We start from the raw sequence: 7,239 nt of genomic DNA, 5'->3' as shown, positions 1-7,239 counted from the left end.
ACCAACCTCCAACCGCCTCCGCCTTAAAGCCCGCACATGGGTTACAAGCCATTGTTAAATTGCTCGACGATGGTAATGCTCCACTTTTCCAAACATAAACAACTTGTATATTTAATAATTTACTAGCCATTCTTAATTACTTGCATGTTATCCGTCCACCGACGAGAGTAGTTGGTGACGCTGCCCTGTAAAGCCAACCTCACGCGATTTCCTCAAATCTAAAGGCTTTGCACTGTGGCCTTTATTAGATCAGAATGTGAGGCCCAACTCCCATCATGGAATGGGCGAGGAAGTAATCCTCTTAAGAGTTTCGACAAGATAAGATGAACCAACCTCTAACCACCGTAAAGCCTCAAATGGGTTACAAGCCATTGTTAAATGGCTCGGCGATGGTAATGCTCCAGTTTTCCATACATACACAGACTTGTAGATTTAAAAATTTTCAATGTGGCACAAGTTTGGCAATGAAAGTTTGTTACGTGCTCAGAAAAGAAGCAGTGAACAACGGTGTGATTCGCCAATTGGTTGTGTAATTAAAATTGAATAGGGTTTGGGACAAGATTCGTTGGATATTTATGTAATACCACAAAGAAAATACATCAAAGTTAAGCATGCACATATGCTACTACATAACTTAACTATACTATTATGTACTTATGTCCAAAAAGCCAAAACCGAAGTTGAATAGAAAGGCACAACTACAAAAGAACATCAAATGAATATTAGAAAAAGGGTTCAAAAAATGTTCTTAAAAATTTGTTAGAACAAACATACAAAAACATGGTTGTCTTTTTTTGAACTTCGTACCAAGGTAATTGGGCTCTTAAGAACTTGCACGTTATCTGTCGAATGATAAGAGTAGGAAGTGACGCTGCTCTATAAAGCCAACCTCATGCGGTTTCCTCTAATCTAAACGCCTACTTCAAACCTTAGCAAATCCAATGAAGCGATATGACTCGGTAGCAAAAGTAAGGATAACTCCACCAAAACCATACCCACAAAAACCTCCTTTTGCCACTGAATTCTTAAGCAAGATTTGATAAGTATCATTGATTGTTGTATATTTTTTTATATATATTTATTTCCTTTACAACACAAGTCACAACTTAAGATACAATTTTTATGCGTTTAATCTTCTTGTTGCAAGCCTGGCTCCCTGCTTTGTAACATTCTTATTTCCCTATGTGATTCAATAACACTTCAATGAAATAAAGTATACAAAATAAAGTTTCATTTGTTATTTGAGCGTATAACTTGTTAAGGAATCTTACTTAGAAAATATTTCTCTAGTTTACTAGGCGAGCAAGCTTTACCTCAAACCACTTTTGTAAAACTTTTCTATGACTAATCTTATCATTCACCTTTAGTAACGAGGACTTTGCTAACTGTTAAATTTGGGGTGTGCGAGATCCACGCTAAAACTTTGGAAACGTATTGAAAGCCTACTAAGGCATGCAAAAATAAGGCATTTTAACAAAAGTTAAAACTTAGCCAAAAGTGAAATTTTTTCAAAAAGTTGGCATTCTTTAATTCAATTAAAATAAAAACTCATATGTTGCCTCCTCTCGCAAAAATAAAGAAGCAAAGCTTCAAAAGTAAAAAATTTAGAGAGTTGAGTAATAAGAGGCGATAAGAGTTACAGTTGATGAGAGAAATGGACTCATAGAGTACCTATGATTTTCCACTCAACGCCAAATCTAATGTGAATATAATTAAAAGCATTCTTTTACCAAATAAAAGGATTTGAATTTTTTTTTAAAATTTTAGCCATTTCTGAAGTTGAAAATACGATTTACTGTGGAAATGAACAAATGTATTTTAAGTATTTAGCCTGCCACATTTTGAACTTATAAATACTTTCATAGTAAGAAGTACGCGACGAGAGGCAACCCCATATAAGGAATAAAACTTGCTCACATTTTAAAAATTGTAGAAATGCAAGGGAAAGGTGAGTCTTCGAAGAGGATTGCTACTTGAGGACAAGCATTATTCTAAATTTGGGGGAGGGGGGTGATAACGCCTATAAACACATGTTATTATAGCCTCTTCTATGAGAATAATGAGGTCAAAACGCATAAGAAAAGGATCAAAGCGTGTGACTCGCGTTATAAATTTATAAATATTTAAAAATACAACTTGCATAAGCATCATACTTGTTTTACGCCATTACCAGCTTATAATGAAAGGTAAGTGGGAAAAGAAGAAAGGAGCAAATCACAGAGAACATCTCGTGTAAAGGCTATGCAATGGAGACTCGCTTAGTGAATAACAACCCAGGCGAGAAAACATTTCATCATGCAAGGAAAGCTTACTAAAAGACAAGAATGGTAGTTGGAATGACGTGACTTCACAAGGCTAGAGTCGGTGCTGACACTCTCTGAGGAATAGAAGTTTCCCATCGAAAAGTGGTCTATACAAGCACTTCATCCTCACCAAGAATAGAAGGCCCGAATAGGCCAGCTGAAGACTTGAATTGCCTAGCTGAGGTCGAAATAGGCTAGTTAGGAACGTGAATAAGCAAGTTAGAGAGCTTAGAGTTCAAGCAAGAGAAAAATCCTTCCCCCGTTTTCCCCCTAACTTGTAGTATTTTTCCACTCTTCTTTCTCTCCATGTTTGCATTTCATTGTAATATATGTGTTGTTTATATTGTACAGTGGCCAAAGGCCTATATTCTTTATACATATATTACATGTTTACACCTTTTCAATCCATCATTTCTTGACTTCTCACTTGACAGAGTGTTATTAGTAGTTAGAGTTGTGATAGGTTCTTGATAAAAGGTCTAGCTTATAAACCTTGTTGCATTAGTTGAGTTATATTCATCACTAGGCCAATGTTAATTGCCAACTACCAAAGAGGGTAAGTAGTAAGGATAGGGCTAATGTGTATAAAAATGTGTTTAGCAAAAAACTCCATCTTAGGGAGACAACTTCCTTCATTTGTATCTTGAAAGGTGAACAAGTGTGAACATTAGGCGCCGAGAGGTTGTCGTCCTTAAAAGAGAAGTTCTATAAGTATTATAAGAAAAGTCTTTTAGATATAACTCGCCTAATCAAGTTTAGTCATTTGTATCCTGAAAGGTGGACAACTGTGACATCTAAAAACTTCGAGAGGAGGTCTCCTTAATCATGTGTTGATTATGCAGTTATATCGCACCAAGCCTCTCCCATTACTTCCTCACCTAATAATGCGTTGACCTTCCTTCTCCTTTTACTCGCATACAAGTTAGTTCGTTCAATCCTTCAGCTTATACCACATATTATTATTTGTGCATGAGTCTCTAGGTGTAAGTGAGTAGTTTTAATTTTCTTTGCATTCTTTCAACTTAATTGTCTTAATGCCTAAATGATAAGTTGACCCTAGAACTAACGTTTGGAAACAATTCCCCGTGTTCAACCTTAGATCACCCAGGTAAACCTACAATTTGCTTGGACTTGAGCAAGTATTAGGAAAACTTGTACTCAACAAGGACTTATGTATCACGCAATGAAGAGGCACATAATGAGCATCTCATATGCTATGATCATGACCCATGACTCATCGCCTAGAATTAAAGCATGCAATATAGAAAGTTATGCTGAGTGCATTACGTGTAATGACCTGACTTAGTGACGTATAGCAGTTGCACTATACACATACAAAACTATCAAGTCCAAACTGACAAGCAGCCACTCAAATCAACGAACGACAACTACTCCATGCCGCACAACCCTCTATCCATGGTGAACTGAAGCTGTCAGTCTTGAACGACATCTTGTATGCAAGTTTCTCCTTGTCTTTCGTCGTTAGCCGAGCTATGCATTCTTCTGTCGTTATTTGGCAAGTCGAATCATCGGTAACCTTGTCCTTTTTCAACTTCCTATTGTCGAATCTAAGTTTTGAGGTAAATCTTCTTTGTTTAGTTGTTTTGTTTAGATTTTTGAATATTAATTAAGTTTTGGCTTAAATTAAACACTACTCATTGCATCTTGATGCTAGATTTTGATATTAGAGGAGTTGGTGTTGTTGTCCAGCCATTCGAGAACTTGAAATCAGGTGTTTTAACACAACTTTGGTAAGATTCTAAACTTATTGGAGTCAATCTTGAATGTTTAATTCTAGTGTTATCTTTGAGTAACCCGTGATGGATGATGGTTGATTTTGAACTTAGAAGGTAGTTAAGATGTTATCCCTTTGAAGTTAAGAGTATTTTGCTAAGTTCTTAGAAAGGTTTAGAGTAATTTTATTGAGTTTTCCTAGAGTTCTTAAATGCCCATTAAGTTTAAGCTTTAAAAACTAAATTATCCATAATACTCGGATTCTTAAGTTGAATATTAGAGGTTGAAATGAGCTTTTCTTTAACTTGGAGTTCGTTTGGGTATTTATTTCTAAGAAGTTTGAATCATAAAATGAATTTAGGTGATCTTTGGAAGTGTTTGAGTTGTTTGGCTCGTAGTAATATATTCGGTATAAATCCCCAACATCATTAATAATGGGGATAAAAGTGTATCTACATAAAAAAACCCTTTGATTTTTGAACTAAGTTGGATGCTCATGAGGTTAAGTATCTTGAATTTGGGTCTAAGAGTTCGTATGTGGAAGGTTTAGTCTAATCCTAAGCACTTTGTAAGGACCTTAGAAGCATCAAATAGATTTTGGTGGCCTTAGAAGTATCAAATGGTCCAAGGGTTCGCATGGGGTGAAGTAGTTTACATATAGTTGTTTCATGCCAAATTATTGTGGGAAAGCGTATAACCATGAGGGATTGAGTTATTGATTGTGAGTGGCTCGTTTTCAAGCTTTCTTTATAATTATATATGTCATCTTACGATATCGCTTCGAAAATACCTTTGCTTAAACTTTTTATGACTATGTTTTCATTTATACTTAAGTGATGTATTTACTCATAATAAATTTAAAAATGTGTATGGTTTAAACATTATAAAAATTTGTTTCAAGTTTTGATTGTACTTGGTTTCTTAAAATGTGATTGACCGATGTTTATGATGAACGAGAAGGTGATTTTCCAAAGGCTACGTGAATGTGTTTTTGTTAGGCTACTTATGGTTGTCAAGGGATTCCAAGGCTGAAAGAGGTCATGACCAAAGATTGGGGAACTTGAGCCTAGATAAGGACATGGATGGAGGATTTTATTTGCCTTCGGACCTAGTATAGTCCATGATGGGTTTCTCTATGTGCACATAGGAGCGAATATGGAGATGGTTACTGTGGTAGGTGCTAAATATGCGTGAGCTCTGTTTGGCCACTTGTTTCCTTGTGGATATGGATTACGTATGAGCTATTCCGAGTCGTACATGTATTTAATATGCTATCATGGTTGAATTAAATGGAGGTTGTTATTGTGGTAGGTGCTAAATATGCATGAACTCCGCTTGGCTGTGTATTTCCTTGTGGAGAACGTATGAGTTATTCAGCTGTGTATTTAGTATTCTACCACTGTTCGTTTGAATGGAGGTTGTTATCATGTTGGGACTAAATATGTGTGAGCTAGGTTTGGCCGCATGATTCCTTAATCATGTGCGAGCTATTCTTGTCTGTATATCTAGGTGCCTTGTCATGGTTGAATTGGGTACAGGTTTGTTGACTTACCGTATGGATTATAGTATTATGTAATGATGATATTTTGATTTTTATTGCATGATTGATAATGTTTACACATTTTATTTTTAGCATGTTTTACAAGTTTTTACATCTAATAACTTGTCATTCACTAAGTTTTTAGCTTACATTTTCAATGTTTTCTTCCACCCCCAAGTAACGATGAAGGACCAACCGTTGGTTGAATCCCCATCATCAATTGTAGATCTTCCTTTTTATATGTATATAGTTAGTTTTTTGTGTTTGCATCATGGGTTGGTTAGATGTAACAAGAGTGACACTAAGGAACTTATGTTTGAAAGATCCCTCGTTAAGTTGTAATTATTTTGTATATAATATCTAGTTTTAATTCTAAACTCTACTCGAAACTTCGGAACCGTCTGGTTGTGTGTGGTCAGACACACTTGTTGTGTGGTAATATCTGAAGTCTATTAATATATGTATAGAAATGAAAATATTTTCCTTTTTAGGTTTGGCTACTCCATATTTTAGGGGAGGTACTACCAATTTTTTTATAGAATTTAAAAAAAGTGTTTTATAAATCTTACATTTGAAAATGAATGTTTCAAAGAGTACATTGACTTCATGATCTAGGTTATAAGGAAAAACCTAAAACGAGGTGTGACATTTATTCTCTCATTAAAATACATAATACAGCGGAAGGCATTCACATCCGAAACAACTTCAAATGACCATTGACTTGAAACATGAAATACTTTCTAATGGAAGTCTTTAAATTTAGAAATACTTTAAGATCGTAGTGTAACTCATCTAAAATGGCTTTTATAAATGTATAAAACATAAAGATATAAAATTTTAAATAAATACTGTAATACTTTTAAAAATATATATTTCTTTATAACTAGAAATTAGATTGGTCTGGCAGCAGTAAGTTCAACACACGAAGAGTCACAAACTATACCTGAAAAAAGGGAAAAACATTTGGAAAGAGTAAGTTGAAAGACTTAATTAACAACGGTTTTATAAAACAAGTTTTCATGAATAGTTAGATATAAAACTGAAGCTTAAATACATTTGTCAATAAATTGTCATTTTATAACATGAACTTGAAACATTTACATAGCTTTTTGAAGACAATGTTCCATAGCCATGGAACGTATTTACCCATCCGTCTGAAGACGAAACGGTCATTGGGAAGCTATCCCCTCCTTTAAGGCATAAACAAAATATACCTTTCCCGATGACCATAGTTAAAAATAGGTTCATCAACCCTACCACTAGTATGGAGTTAACCATATGTATACAATAGGTCCCATAGAATATTCGAGCTAGGAGAAAACGTTTGAAAACATTGAAACATTTCTTTGGCATTCATGAGTAAGTCATTCAAATCATAGCATAGCTTGAACATCATTTCCATAAACATTTATCTTTGAACAATAACTTGAAAATCATATTTCATAAATCATTTCACAGGCTATTGCTTGTGTGGTGGGAAATCATGTTTAATAAATACTTTTAGAAATAAATGTGTTATTCATAATTCTTGAACTGGTCTTTAGTTGAATGTCCTGGAAAAGTCATATTTAATCTTTAATTAGCCCTTTGATCAAGAAAATATGCAAAAGTGTACTTAGAAAATCCAAAAACACCAAAAATAGCTAAAAACTTCAAAAAGCA

The sequence above is a fragment of the Cucumis sativus genome, unplaced genomic scaffold, assembly GCF_000004075.3.
Source record: "Cucumis sativus cultivar 9930 unplaced genomic scaffold, Cucumber_9930_V3 scaffold77, whole genome shotgun sequence".
Lineage (NCBI taxonomy): Eukaryota > Viridiplantae > Streptophyta > Magnoliopsida > Cucurbitales > Cucurbitaceae > Cucumis > Cucumis sativus.
This window is presented reverse-complemented; position numbering follows the sequence as displayed.